This window comes from Schistocerca americana, chromosome 4 (genome assembly GCF_021461395.2).
Source record: "Schistocerca americana isolate TAMUIC-IGC-003095 chromosome 4, iqSchAmer2.1, whole genome shotgun sequence".
Lineage (NCBI taxonomy): Eukaryota > Metazoa > Arthropoda > Insecta > Orthoptera > Acrididae > Schistocerca > Schistocerca americana.
Window position 1 is genome coordinate 462,058,866 of NC_060122.1, and position 16,848 is coordinate 462,075,713.

A 16,848-nucleotide genomic window follows, 5' to 3' on the forward strand; every position below is an offset into this window, starting at 1 on the left:
TTCAACGTCTGGTAATCCCCATCGTGTGGCCATAAGTACGTTGGACACCTTTTCACATGAATTACCTGAGAACAAACGACAACTCCGAAAATGCACTGCCCTTTTATACCTTGTGTTCGCGATATGAAAATCTACAGTTGGCGATAATTCCGCGAAAACTCAAAACCCAAGTGAAAGTTTGAATTCTGTCATTTGAACAAGGCTACCAAAAACTGTTTTCGCGAATTTTTCCATGGAGACACTTTTTCAAGAGCTCTTGTTGGCTAAGGTCTCTGAAAATGGGTTTCACAGCTAGCAGGATTTTTTCTGGAATTGAATGTTTGTGCTTATAGCTGGAAGATGTAGCTGGGTTGTTGAATTTGCACCAGCTGTCAGGTCCCCGTGGGCTAAGGTTATGTTGTGGTTCCTCATCTGTTGAAATTTTATGAAAGAATATAGCCCAGATGGCTCTCCTCATTGACTCTACATTGTTGCAGTTATTTCTAATGGCTGTACCATAATAAGTCTGGATCCTGTCCATTTCAGCCTTTTTTAGGCCCCTTTACCACCTAACTTTTTTCCCTTACATATCTTTAGAAGTCGTGATCCCATTCTTTTCTGTACATGTCATATACATTCCACTTTATGAATTTTGACTCTAGGCCCATAAGGTTTATCTTCTACCACTTTCTCATAAGCCTTACTGTCCCCGTCCCCAAGATAGTCTGTATAGAGGATACCTCTTGACTGCACAGACCTTTTGAAAATATTAGCAACACCAGCCACTTCCATGCCGCCACTAGAACCATCATAGTCCTTTTTGCGTACATGTTGTATAGTGGGATTTTTGCTACAGATTTCACAGAACTTAGTAATAATTTCAATATCCAGAACCTTACCAGTATCAAAAGAATTTGCTGACACAGTGCTATTTAGGGATGTATGCCCACGTTTCTGCCAACTGCCATCAAAACCAGCAGAAATTTGCCTTGGGTCAGATTTTGGATCATTCAACTGAACTGCTTCTTTGGTTGCTTTCAACATTGTACATTCACTTACCTCAGCTACAACTGCACCAATAGTCTTGTTGTAAACATCAAACTTTCTTGGAGGTGGAGGAATGTTCATCACTGCACAAAGAACAGCACCTGCACTTCACCCTTTTCCAATAGATCTAAGTGTATACACTAATCTTATATTGTTTTCATACAGTCTGCTTCTTGTTAAGTGGGATGACATTGTATTGGCAGTACAGCTACATTCCAAACATGTCAAAACTAAATTACAAACAATTCCCTTGGTTTTCACCACATCTTCATGCAAAGTAACGTTTCCACCACAGTTTTTACAATTTGTGTGTTTTTCGATAAGTTCACGTAATAACCTCATGGAGATCAGAATGTTTGTTTCAGTAACAACAGAAACATTGTTCACACCACATATTGCATTGCCATGCATTTGAGAGGCACTTGGAACACCGGCAGCATCTAGAAGCTTCTTACTTGAAGCACTGACCCTCACACTGACTTCACTTTCAATATTATTTTCTGCCCTCTGTTCAAAACTAGCAGTTTCGCGGTTTATTTTTACATATTTATTTCCACGAAACTTAGGCTTATATCCAAACTTCCTTATTATACTCACTGTGTTATAACGTTTCACAAAATCATTACGTTTGTATCACCAAAACGTAAACAACTAGGATGAAGAAACTGACAAACGATAGTCGACAATGCAGACAGGCTGGCAAACATCAGAATAACAATTCTCTCTTGCAACCCAAATAAAGAGTATTTATATGCGTGGAAAATAAATTATTGTTGTACAGTCAATGCTGACTACTGGACGTGGCGCTAGTTACCATGCTTCACGAACAGATTAATAGCTCCGGATCTAATAATCAGATTTGTATGAAACAAACGGCATTTCGTAGCCAAATAATTGGAGCATTGATTAAGACTAAACAAAAAATTCGGGTTTTTTGAGCCTGTTCGCGACTGTGTCCCCTTAACTGTGCGACACTTCCGGCCAATGCAAGATTTCCCAAACCGGCGCGGTATCTCATGTATTCCTAGTCTTTAACAGAACACAGAATCGTTTCCACTCGTGCCTGAGGGTGCAATACACACTACATTCTATGTTCTTTGAATAGCCAACCAATCTTAACGGACACGCCACCAATATAAGGAGGAAAATGCGTCCATCGTGTTCGGCGTTTGGCTCTAGCGCATCGTACTGAATCTGTATCAGCTATTTGAGCAGCTGTTGGCACCACATCCTAACAGCGAACTGCTACAACTTTGTTACTTAACGGACAGCTCCGAGCCAGACGCCCTGCACATGAATTCCACTGACCCCAAACCACTGTCATTTCCAACTTCAGTGGTGTCATACGAGAGGTCATTGGAGCGGATGGTGTAGATCTACTCCATATTCTGATGTAAAATGGTTCTGCCTAGCTGCCGGTGATGGCTGTGCATTGGTTAGAAGGAGTCCAGTTGCGAGCTAACATGAAAAAGATGTTCGGGCTCACATGCGGTTCCTTTTCGTCGATATATCTTGGCTCAAAACTCGTCTAGGGCTTGAATCGGACGTATTGCGTTACACGCCGTCAATTAGACACTTGTCACTCTTTGGTTAAACTAACTGGCTGATGGAAAGTTTGCGAAATAGTATGAACAATTCAAAGTGAATATAACATATAACAGCAGTACTAATAATATCGGTAACTAAATTAACGACCCATAAATGATGTAGACCACACAGTTGCCATTTGGTTGAGTTCACACCAGGCGCGTGACTGATAACCACTAAGAGACTCAGTCTCGCGATACGACACAACGAAAAATTTTCAAAGTCGTTTCACTTCCTAGCTGCTTAAAGGCCGACTGTCCGCTTTCGCGTTTCTGTCCAAACTGTACCCGTTGGTGTCTAGACCAGAACTGGCCCTGTGACCGTCTCCGGCCGCGTCGCCCGCGTGCCGAACATCGTCACTCAACTGACTAGGGCAGTTCCCTTTCCTTAAGCCATCCATCTGATTGGCTACAGCTTATTCTACATTATTTCAAATTTTAGCATATTTAAATAATCAAAGCATGACCACTTTCACGTTCTAAATAAAGTAATAGTACGGGTGATCTTGGCGGAGGTTCGAGTCCTCCCTCGGGCATAGGTGGTGTGTTTGTACTTAGGATAATTTAGGTTAAGTAGTGTGTAAGCTTAAGGACTAATGACCTTAAGAGTTAAGTCACATAAGATTTCTCACACATTTGTACAATTTTTTAAAGTAACAATATCCATTACATAATAAACGTTAAAATCTTTTACATCAAACCCATACAAGTTCCTTCTTATCTTTGAATGCCTCGGCCAGTAGCCTTGCACCAACGTGCTTTCTGATAAATAAATAAAGAACAAAAGTAAGCATTATACTCTAAACTTTACAACAAATATTCTTTTACCTAATGATTCAATAAGGTGTCATGCTGTCGTCGTTCAATGTGTTTTGTGTGGAGGAAATGATGACCTTATGCTTAATTGAACAATACATAATTTAAATTTTATTATCTTTTAAACAAATAAAGTTAAAGTGTTGATGCTTACAACATTCGCAATTTTAATGATGCGTTTGTATATGAAATGTCGATCGTTAAGATCGACGAAAGTGTTCAGATTTTAACATTCAGATCTTCATTACAAAACCTTTACAGTAAATCCTAAACTATTATAGCTATGATCAATATTCAAGTTTTATTGGGATCAGCATGAAAATTTATGAAGGATTGTAGATTGAAATTACTGTGGCATCATTCCCTGAATTACTACCCACTTAAATAATTTTGATAAATGTTTCCCTTTATGTCCGATCCTAGGTCAGCCATATTTAACACGGATACGTCTCTCTGGCCACAAATGGCTTCCATGGGATTTTCCTATGACGTATGTTATCAGCTGTTTCGCACACTCCAGAGCCTAGGTCTCATTTAACACAATAGCCTGTGAATTTCCCCACCCGAATCTGCGCTCTTTGTGGCAGACCGTCCTGGACGACAGGGTTCGTTTCACAATTCCTGAAAGATGACTCTTCCGGCCAAATGTTTAAATGAGAGGGAAGTACGCTTTAGCTCACACACCTCCACTTCATCACAAGCTGGCGTGCAGTATATGTTATATCACCCAAATTTACAAGACACAAATTCATAACACAACAACATAAATATCCTAAACACCAAATCAATAGTGTAATTATTTGTAGTGCTGTTGATGCAGCATGCTTTAAATTTAAAGAAATTTATATCTTCCGTAAATTATCAATAGCGGCGTATTAATTAAGTGCCACATAAAACTATACATTTATCAAACTCGACTGTCTATTGAAATACCGCAGAAATATCAGCGCGACTGCGCTCACTTTCACAGAACCTTTTTGACACAACGAAGTCTCCTGCGGCGCTCCACAGATTCAGAGCCGCGTACCCCGCCGAAATTCTGCATGGCTCTGTATTTCATCACCAAAGTTTTTGGGGAACAAATTTCTTGAAATTCGAATCTGGTGCAGATACCAGAAAACAAACACTTTCTGAAACCACCCAGTATCTGCACTGAACGCTTCCCCCAGCGGAACCGATACAAACAGATCCAAACTACACACTGAACAACTGATTCACAGCGTTTGCAAGATGCTCGTAAATTCTTCAATGATTCTGACACGTTATTCAAGTTCCACTAGAGATAGCCGGCCGCGGTGGTCTCGCGGTTCTAGGGGTGCAGTCCGGAACCGCGCGACTGCTACGGTCGCAGGTTCGAATCCTGCCTCGGGCATGGATGTGTGTGATGTCCTTAGGTTAGTTAGGTTTAAGTAGTTCTAAGTTCTAATGGACAGATGACCACAGCTGTTAAGTCCCATAGTGCTCAGAGCCATTTGAACCATTTTGAACCACTAGCGACATGCATCTCGTGACCGATTTCCAATCGACTTCATCAACAAATTAATATTTTCTTTTAATTTAAATAACTCCCTTGGACTCAAAATTGACAACAAATATGAACACGTCTTAACCTTCGTTGAATTCCGTGCAGTAAAGCTGCATACATAAATCGACACTCAGTACAACAATAAATTATTCCCCCAAAATACTCTCAGATAAGTAGTTAAACATACATCTGTCTTCCTTGTCTTCCTAGGTAAGCATTATCAATTTTCATTTTCTAAATTTCTCCGATCTCCAAGCACCCAAATTGGGGTGTCCAGAAATTATAATTTGGAAATTACAACAAACATAAAACCATCCAAAAAAATAAGCCTAACACATACATACACGTAAATAAATCCTTTATATACCCCTAAAAACCTAATTTATATGCCTGCTGTGCACTGATTATTGACCTGATACCATTCACCAAATAACTGAGTTCTCCGACCTCCTCGCACACAAATGTGCATCTAAACTATCTCTTCATAATAGCACAGACCTTGTGCCACAAAAATCCTTTTGCGACGAAACAACAAAAAAATGGCTCTGAGCACTATGGGACTTAACTGCTGTGGTCATCAGTCCCCCAGAACTTAGAACTACTTAAACCTAACTAACCTAAGGACATCACACACATACATGCCCGAGGCAGGATTCGAACCTGCGACCGTAGCGGACACGCGGCTCCAGACTGTAGCGCCCAGAACCGCACGGCCACTCCGGCCGGCAGACGAAACAACAAACAAGCAACAATATATCCTGAAATAAGATATTGCAAATTACCCCTCCATAATAATCTTATAATCTCAACACAGATACACTTATTTCTTAATCTACTCTCCTCTTCTCTTTCGAGTGGCCAAGCGGTTCTAGGTGCTACAGTCTGGAACCGCGCGACCGCTACGGTCGCAGGTTTCCTGCCTCGGGCATGGATGTGTGTGATGTCCTTAGGTTAGTTAGGTTTAATTAGTTCTAAGTTCTAGGGGACTGATGACCACAGAAGTTAAGCCCCATAGTGCTCAGAGCTAGCCCCTTCTCTTTCATCTCTAGAGTACACATATCCTGTCTGATCCACCCCTCAGTTTTGTACTCAGCCGAAAATAATCCATTAAATGCTTCTTTCGCCCCAATTTCATTTTTCCCCCTTCTAGTCCTCTAGTTGTCTTAAACTTTTCTCGGGTCTACAAACGAGGCAATAACGATCGTAATGTTCTACGGTACCATCGCCAATCAGTTACAGTAAAATAATATTCCTCCTTATGATACAATTCAGTCCAAATATCACTTTCTATATTAGAATCAAACTTATTGTACTCTCCCTTAAAATTATCGACATCAGTAGCTGTATCATTATCATGAAATAAAACGTTATATTTTTACTTCCACATCATTACAAACACATTCACAAACAGCACTTTAAACAGCTGCTGATACATCATACAACTTGCTACATAAAACCTCATTTACCTCAGTCGTCAAATCACCAATATAAGATCCGTTCTTAGTTTCACCATCCTATTCAGTTACATCACATAAATTATAGATACAGTGTTTGCAATTTCAGAATCAACAGTAACATTAAATTCCGCGGCCTTTTGATTTAAACCTAAGCATAATACCTTTCCCTCCGCTACACGCTCCTGCGTCACATTAATAGCAGATCGCACATCAAATTCAGATGCATATTTATTCTGTAACAAACATTCAAGATCCACAGGTCCATCCAGAATTTCAGGTTCATCTCCATTAGTAGACATATACAGAGATTTTTTTCCTCTGAAGTATCAATACCAGCAGCTTCAAACCTCAGCACAAACTTCGTAACTTCAGCACATAAAACACCATTATTACCCTCCTTCAAAAATAATTCACCGGTATCCACGGATACACACATAAATTCATCAACAGCTGACAAGAATAATGCTACGCAGCCCTTATTTCCTTAACAACTTTCGCCGTCACAATATAACCTTAGACATCACCACCTTCTTCAATATGATCGTTACCGCTGCTTAGTATCTCTTTAAAATTTTCTATACCATTTAACTCCACCGAATTCTCCTCCACCTCAGCCTCCTTTTGGCACATAGAATCTTTCTTTGTATTAACATTCACATACTCTTTCGTTACACACTCAAAAACTTAATCATTTAGCCCTAAATCGTCGTTATCGCTTTTATCATTAACTTTCATTATCTCAGGATTACGCCATTTACGTACGATCTGATTTGAAAATAACCTATTTGATTCTCATCTCTGACTAATTTCATTTCAATGTTCTGACGCCTTTCTGCCGATATATTGACACTTATCACATTTCCGTTTACTCGCGTCCTATTCAACGCCGGTTTATTTTGCGATCTCCGGACCTGAAATGCGGCGAAACTTAGTTTCCTGATCTTCCAGTACGCTGGTTCATTTCGCCAGGTGCCGGTCCCTCAAATCCACGTTCTTGGTGTCAGTCCCTGTCACGAAAGTATACCTTGCCTTTACTCCTTTGAAATTTATCATTGGATGTTTTCCTATTACCGTTTCCATATCATATCTGCTGTTTGCGCTCCGTTGATAACTTCCCGAATGTCTTTCATAGTAATTACTCGGAATGAAATTGTGATCTCCACTCTGAAAACTATTTGTATGTTTACTTTGCAGTTTAAATTTCAACGCCCGTTTTAATTTTTCTACAAAGTCCAAAAATTCGTCTACTGAATTGCTAAGACTGTGCACTAGATCCCACTGTAAATTTTCCAGTAACCGCCTTTTCAGCGTCGTAATTTCAGTAAACACTCCCAGTGGACGTTTCACATGCATTAATCTCGCAAGTTCACTTTTAAAAAATTCTCCCATCGACCCGTTCGCATATTTCAATGTTGGCCCATTCAGAAGCTCATTTTCGAGTCGCGTTTGCTTCGCTTCACTCCAGACCTTGTTCAGGAAACTGCTTTCAAATACTCCTTAGGTAGGGAACGTATCACTGTGTATATTTGCCCATGATTGCGGCTCTCCTTCCAAATGTCTTTCCACGAATTCGTCTCGTCGTACATTCCGCTTATAAAACCATCCCTGCATGCTGCTAGAAAATTTACTGGGTGATATTTCCCGTCGTTTCCAAAACATTTGACCGATCCCGAGTTCATCCACGGAACACTGATCACTGTAGAGTTTTGATATAAAGCTAAAGAATTCAATTCGCTTTTTATTTCATTGATTTGCTTTTTAATTTCACTATTTTCGATTTTAATGCCAGATTATACTTGCTCCTTTAGTTTAGTTTCTGACGGATAAGTTGTTAATAGCCTCTGTTGTCTCAGCCATTAGAGCATCTTGCCTACTCATACAACTTCTTACGTTGCCTCCAAGACTAATAATATCGGGAACTAAATCAACGACCCACAAATGATGTAGCCCACACAGTTGCGATTTGGTTAGAATAATGTTTATCCAGAAAGCAAAATAATAGCCAAATTGATCGTATTCAGAGTTACTATTACATTCGAGTGCATATCCATGTCACACAGTTCGATCTTTCGCAATCTCATTGCGAAATACATGTTATCTACGCGAAAAGTTGGAGTTCACACCACGCGCACTGCTGCTCACCGTTCAGAGACTGTCCCGCGATACCACACAACGCGAAATTTTCTAAGCCGTTTCACTTCCTAGCTGCTTGAAGACCGACTGCCAGCTTTCGTCTCAATCTGAACTGTACCCTTTGGTGTCTGGACCAGAGCTGTCCCTCTGCCCGTCTCCGGCCTCGTCCCACGCGCGCAGAACATCGTCGCTCAACTGACTAAGACAGTTCCCTTTCCTGAAGCCGTCCGTCTGATTGGCTACAGCTTATTATACATTATTTTTCATTTTAACAGATTTAAATAATCAAAGCTTGACCAATTTCACGTTCTACATAAAGTAACAATAATATCCATTACATAATAAACGTTTAATTCTTTTATATAAAACCCATAAAATTTTCTTCTTAGCTTTGAATCCCACAGCCAGTAGCCTTGAACCAATGTTCTTTCTTTTAAATAAATAAAGAACAAAAGTGACTATATTCACTAAACTTTACAACAAATATTCTGTTACTTAATGATTTTATAAGGTGTCATTCTGTCATCGTTCAATATGTTTGTGTGGAGGAAATGATGGTCTGATGCTTAACTGAAAATACTCATAATTTAAATTTACTATATCTTATAAAAAAGTAAAGTTACGGAGTTGGTTTACACAACATTTGTCATTGTGATAATTCTTGTCCATACCCAATGCCGATTGTTAAGATCGACCAAAGCGTTCAGATTTTAGCATTCAGCTCTTTGTTACAAAACTTGTTACTTTCTCTTTTACAGTAAATCCTGAACTATAATACATATGATCAATATTCAGATTTGATTGGGATCAGCATGAACATTAATGAAAGATGGTAGATTAAAATTACCGTTGCTTTATTCCCTGAATTACTACGGAATTAAATAGTTTTCATATGTTTCCCTTTATGGCCCTTCTTAGGTCCACCATATTTAACACTGCTACGTCTCCTTGGCCACAACTGGCTTTTACAGCAGTTCCCTATGGTGGAGGTTCTCATTTGTCTATCTGGCACACTACAGCACCTAGGCCTCATTCAGCACAATAGATGCTTCTGGATATTTCTATCTCGTGGTGAACCTGCGCTCTTTTTGGCATACGGTCCTGGACGATAGGGTTCATTTCACGATTCCTGAAGGCTGACTCTTTCGGCCATATATTTAAATGAGAGCGAAATGCTAGTTAACACAAACAGTTGAGGGCCTGTAACCAACCTGTATGCGTACTAGACACACTGGACTACATGGTATGTGTTGAAATTTCGTATAACTGCAGGAGCGGTCTCGTAGTTATCCATACACTATGAATGCAAATTTGTGCGTCAGTCCGGTGATTCGACCTGTTGTGCTGTCATTCGTGAACAGCATTCCATGGGGGTTTTCCAGCAAACGTTCTCCCATATACCTGTGTAGAGACCAAATATGCTCTACACAAGTGTCGACATGTTGCATTGGCGTAGTCGATCACCACGTCTCTCTCCAATCGAGTATATATGGGACATAATCGGACGACAACTCCGGCTTAGCTGTCCCTGTATCGATCGACCAAGTGCAACAGGTATAGGTCTCCTTCCCACAGACTGACATCTGGGAACTGTACAACAAAGTGCACGCACGTTTGCATGTTTTTATTCAACACTCTGGTGGTTACACCGGTTATTAAAATACCAGGGTTTCACATTTGTAATAGCTTATCTTGAAATGTTAATCACTTAAATATGTTACCAATACAGGTGTATTTCCGAAATTTCATTACCCTAAATTTATTACGTTTTGGTGATATGATTTTTTTCCCGTCACTATAGAAAGCTGGTCGAAATAAGCACATGTTTGAAAAGTTCTGTGTCGTAGTCTTCCATTTAATAGCTCTGAGTTGTACGCGGGAGTCCTAGTGGACAAACACACCGCATCGAAACTCACTAACATATCTGTCGGTTCTGGACGTAGGTTCTTCAGTCGCCGCTTAAATCCGAGATCCGAATATGGTCTTCATATTTTCCTGCGAAAGAGTACAAAAGGGAAGCCTGACGTTTTATTAGGTAGTATTTTGTACTCCAGTATTGCTCACAACAGAGTGATGAGGAACTCCTTTTCTACGTACCATTATAAGGGCATACAGTCGTGGTGGAGATAGCCCTCGTATTCTTAAGCTTCTTTTAGGAGGTCGTGAAACAGGTTGGTTTTTAGGCGGCTGATGGTTTCTGTTGTACTGGCTCCGTTGAGACGTTCTGGAAATGAAAAAAGCGTTGCCGTTCCCTGAGGCCATGGTATTCATTTGTGGCCGCCCGTGTCCCATATGTGGCATGTCAGTGACGACGCTCAGCCGGAGTTCCGTTGTCCTAACTATGGTCCTTCTGGAGATGACGATACGCTAAGTCCTGCAGTAAGCCATCATCTTGCCGAAATAAGTTGTTGGAGTCGGAAGAACAGTAGAGTTTACTTTATCAGCAGGTAAAAATCACTGTTCCTGTGTCTTCGCTTTAAGGCGGGACGCTTCCTTTCGTCGCTGGTGACGCTCAGCTTCAGTCCGTAAGTCATAGCTATGGTCCTGCAAGGCTCTCGCATCCTTATTTCAAAAGTCTCCTTTGGAAATTTTAAGGCTTCCTACTCAGCGGCACTTATAAGACCGTTGATGGGCAAAGTCTTTGGAGTGGACTCAGAATTTAGTACGTTTCCCACCAGTGGCATCGCAACGTTTGTCTGTGGAATCAAACACATATGTCCACGTAGTTAATCTTCTTGGGATGTTCGGAGTGGAAGACGATGGAATTTTGCTGTGGGATGCACCATAACCAGATTTCTGGAGACTGTCTAAATCTCGCCTTGTATTACGGCTTATTTCATTCACCTGTTATCAGCATTTGGGATTCCAGCCCTCACCAGTGTAGGTACGCTTAAGGGATATGAATTCCCCCATAATTTACAGGAAATGTAACATATCATGGCAGTAAGAAGCGAGATCTTTATAAAATCTCTCTTCTTGAGCTGAAGGTAGTTTGTCTTCCATGTTAACAAGATTGCCGGCCGAAGTGGCCGTGCGGTTAAAGGCGCTGCAGTCTGGAACCGCAAGACCGCTACGGTCGCAGGTTCGAATCCTGCCTCGGGCATGGATGTTTGTGATGTCCTTAGGTTAGTTAGGTTTAACTAGTTCTAAGTTCTAGAGGACTAATGACCTCAGCAGTTGAGTCCCATAGTGCTCAGAGCCATTTGAGCCATTTAACAAGATTGACTCCGGGTTGATGCTATCACACTGTTGACAAGTGTTGACAATGGTAGCAGAGTAATTTTCTCTTTCATTGATTGCGTATAACGTAACATTTTGTTTATTTTCCAGTTATATAAGAAGATGTGCCGCTGATGACAACAAATATGATATCATTCACGCTTCAAAAACAAAAAAAAACCAACAGTGGAAAACAAAGAAATAAGACAAATAGAACTTAAAAAAAGAGGCCAACTGAAACTAATACCAAATTCATCTAAAAATAATACCAAAATTGGTTGAAAGTAACACCAAAATTAGCAGGAAAAACATAAAATTGGCAAAAATAATGCTGAAATTGAGAAACGATAATACCGAATTTGACACAAAATAACACCGAAATTGGTAGAAATTGAAACCGAATTTGGTAGGAGACAAAACCGAAACTGATAGAAGATAAAAACAAATTTGACAGAAAATTAAATCGAAGTTGCTTATTCATAATATGAATGTTGCGTAACATATTGTCCCCAGATATCACTACAATTTTATAATTGTGTACACGACAGAGCATGGTATCAAGTACCTTGTAAATTCCAAAAAGCCGCCCAGAAAAGCGATTACTCACGTGACATATCTCGGAGTCTATTAAACACAGAGATAACGCGTCAAGTGTTTCGGTAGTCCATGGGCAAGCGACCTATCCTATACCTATCGGAAGAACGGGCATATTATAGCTGTCCTACATTAAGAATCAAAACATAAACATTACACACTTCGTATAGCCCAGTAAAATTTAGGATACTTGTATAATGCACCATTTGTTCATGGCAGGTTCCCGGTAAAACCCAGAAAAACTACGTTTGCAGGGATGGGTACTTCTGTACATTCCATTCATATAAGCAGTCGAAATTTGTACCATGACGTTCTCAGGGAACCCTGACGCTTTTTTTACATATCTTTATCCATTACCAAGATCATGAGGTTCGAAGTAAACGCACTTATGAGGGTAAAATATGCACGTAATATCCGATCTGAAGGGTAAATGTAGTTTTAACTGACGTGCTCAACGCATGACAAGGTTCACCAAATTATGTCACCATTTTCTCACCAATAAAACTTTATGGCGCCCTGTTTCAGGGCAATTCACACCTATACAATCTCTCTTGACCCGGAAATTACTCAATGGAGATACCTGGCGAATTGAGCACCCACGAAAAATTATTTTTTCATATGAAATTCCCTGTACTTGCAAGTCAAACATTGAATTTTTTGGTGTGTTTGAGGGGAAGTATAAAGATATTGTGCAATTTAAGTAAAGTAGTGTAAAGTGAACTTGCGTTGAATGGGAGATGTTTTATTGTTCAAATGGTTCAGATGGCTCTGAGCACTATGGGATTCAACAATTGAGGTCATCAGTCCCCTAGAACTTAGAACTACTTAAACCTACTAACAAAATTACACACATCCATGCCCGAGGCAGGATTCGAATCTTCGACCGTGGCGGTCGCGCGGTTCCAGACTGAAGCGCCTAGTACAGCTATGCCACACTGGCCGGCATGTTTTTTTGTTTTGTTTACCTTATATTATGAATACTCATTTATTGTTTGTATGGGTCAAGCATGTAAGTTTGTCGAGGTACGTAAGTAAACTGTCAAAACTTTATTGAGGTACAGAATTTGTTTTGTAGAAGCAGCACGCCCTGCCGTAATAGGGAAAAGAAGGGAACCAGTTGAAAAATGTTCCTGTAGGAACACAAAACTGGTGAATATGATATCTTTATAAGACTGCAACATATAAGTTAGGAAGCAGCTACTTCAATCTTCATTCTGTCTGTCTCACCAAAAATTTGTGCAGGCAATAGCAATGGGAGCCACAGGAAGAGGAGATAGTGTTGGTCAGTAACAGACAGTGGCAGTAAAAGACAAAGAGTGATGAATGGAGACAGTAGCGGTGGGAACTAAAGAGAGAGGAAACACTGGAAATGAGAAACAGAGATGAGTGGAGACTTTAAATAGGCTTGGGAGTCTAGACTCACCTCTCCCCAGACCGACAAACACGAAAAAATTACCCCTCTTTGCCGCACCCTATACCACATGCTAAAGTTTCCCAGTCGAGGGGTCAAAACAGCGAGCAAGGACATTTGTGGAGAGGAAACAATGGTTGAGAGGAGACAATTATGGTTAAAGGAAAAGATAACAGATTGTAAGCGAGAAAGAAAGAGACGGTACCAATGGGATACAAAGAGAATGGGGCAAGGACAATGACATTGGGAGAGGGAGACGGTGAAATTGGCAGAGAAGAAGACAGTGATAAGAAAGAGCGAGGCAAAGCGACGAAGTCAGTGACAGTGTGCGTGAGTTCCTAAGGGACCAAACTGCTGAGGTCATCGGTCCCTGGACTTTCACATTACTGAAACTAACTGAACCTAACTTATCCTAAGAAAAAAACACAGACCCATGCCCGAGGGAGGACTCGAACCTCCGGTGGGAGGGGCCACGCAATCCGTATCCTAGCACCTCAAACCTCGCGGCCACGCAGTGAGGCTCAGTGACAATGGAAGAGACAGAATGGAGAAAGTGCCAATGACAGAAATACGAGGCAGTGACAGTGAGAGGGAAATTCAGAATGTGAAGGCTTCACTACAAAGAGGGACTGGATAAAAATATTTAGTATGTTCCCTCTTGAAAGAGCATGAATATGTTCGCACGCCAAGATTTTTAGTGACGGAGGCGAAATAAGGATTGAGAGAGCTGGTTCCCCACTTTTCTCTCAGAGTCTTTTAAAGAGGAGCATAATCGCCCTTTTTGTGCTTCGACAGTAGCATTCGTCAGCTGTTACTGACATTAGTCGTGTTTCGAAAAGAAGTGAACAAAATACCGTGCCAAGTGAAACAATACCTAATCTTCAGGAAAATAAATACCCCCACACTCAGTACGTCGCCGTAACTCCTAATGGTCATAAACACTACTAATACGTCTTTGTACTCATAATAAACCATTCTAAATCCATCCTACAGCACATATATTTCCTTTCTGCAGTTCCCAGATAGTATTTATCCACCAACTTCCAAGTAGCAACATGGCGGACGCATCGATCTACGTATAATCCTTGGCTGCACTTTCTCCAAATGCTTTAATTCCCCCTGCGGCAGCCGTAAGCGACGGACAACAAAACGGTTTTAATAACGGCTTATTATTCCACTTGATTGGATTAATTAGGGGCGCCGCAAACCTCCACCAGGGCTGGCTGGCCGCGGCTAATTGATTCACAGAACCGACGACGACCTCTCACCGATACAACCCAATCCAAAAGACTACAAACCGGACAGGTTGGTATAAATGTTATTTTAAGATACACTGAACGAGTTATCGTAATGTATTCTTCTCTATTCCGTTCTAAGAGATTCAGAGTTTGTATCACGAGGGAAGGTAAGAACGTCATAACGGTGGTGATGCGACTTTGGAGTTCATGGAGTAGTAAGCTCTAATATTTACCTAAAATAATAAAAAGTAAAAAAAAAAAAAGAACTTATACAGTCGGTGTTTACCAACTAGAGATTTTATATAACTTAACGTTTTATATTTTTTCTGTTTCAGAACTCTTAATGAATGTCATTTTCTGCACTGGAACGTTGTTTCAATTAGAATATTCAGTTTTTAAGTGACCACGTTTCATCTGAAGAACAATCCCACCAACAACGAGTAGTGTGGTTACGATATTCGACACACGTCCAATTACCGTCAAACGCCTTATGATCATGATTTAGATACTCATTCATATCCATAAGTCATATATGTCAAGTTTCGACGTGATTCCTTGGAAAAAACCACGATTAGAGACTGCAGTCGTAAGACACTGCACTCCTACGCGGATGCATGGCAGTTAAATCCCTGTGTGACCACCTAGATTTTTGGTTTTAATTTTATTTGTTTTCAGGCAGACTCTATTTCACCAGATACAGTAGCCATCCAAATTTAGGTTTTCCATGGGTGGTATCTCTTAACAGCTTAAGGTATATACCACAGTGGTTCGTTCTAACGGCACACAGCTGATTTCCTTCCTGTTTTCAAGTGTAGCTGTAAGTGTGGAAACAAAAATTTATTTACTCATTAATGTTAGCACTAATCATGTACAAATTACCTGTAAACAACGGATACCCACTATGTGCCAAACTTCACGCGAGCCAAGTGTGGGGGCGTGCGACAGCACCCTTTTTTGTCTTTGCTCGTTCCTTCTCGAAGTACCAAGTATAGCACGACATTTCATGTAATATTACGGTGTGGCATTTTTCGTTTGGCGCATCTCTCTTCAGTTCGGCAGGATCATGGTGGCAGCGCTGTTTACCCTTCGCTATTTATTTCGTGGTTCAAAATGGTTCAAATGGCTCTGAGCACTATGGGCCTCAACTTCTGTGGTAATCAGTCCCATAGAACGTAGAACTACTTAAATCTAACTAACCTAAGGACGTCACACACATCCATGCCCGAGGCAGGATTCGAACCTGCGACCGTAGCAGTCCCACGGTTCCGGACTGCGCGCCTAGAACCACTAGACTACCGCAGCCGGCTTTATTTCGTGGTATGAAAGACGTTCACAGATCCAGTAACCATTTGTACAAAAAGAGGCAGTCTGGCGATCTATCATCACTAGCCTTTAAAAATGAATTGAAATGACACTAGAGAGTGACGATAACTCTCAGTACATATTAGGCAGTCCGTGATCGACACGTACTGCATGATTTGCTCTGAAACGATATTAAAATATCGTGCAGAAAGAATTTAAAGATTTTTTTGACAATGAAACACCAAAAAATTACACCGATCGACAGACGGGTTCCATCGTTCAGTACATCAAAGAACATTTTGTGCTAAGTTTGCCGGCGTGCAGCGCGTAATGATATTGGTGGCATGAATAGTAAAATTTCTGAAGGCGTAATCATTATTCCGCTGTCAGTTGCAACAGTTTTCGATAGAACTGAACGAAGAGTATAGAGACTTGTTATTACTCGAAAGTACGTTGGTCCAGTCAGCGGCATGCGTGGAACGAATTTTGGATTTAAAACTCGCTGTTGTTGAGTTTATGAAAGAACAATGAGTGCTAGATC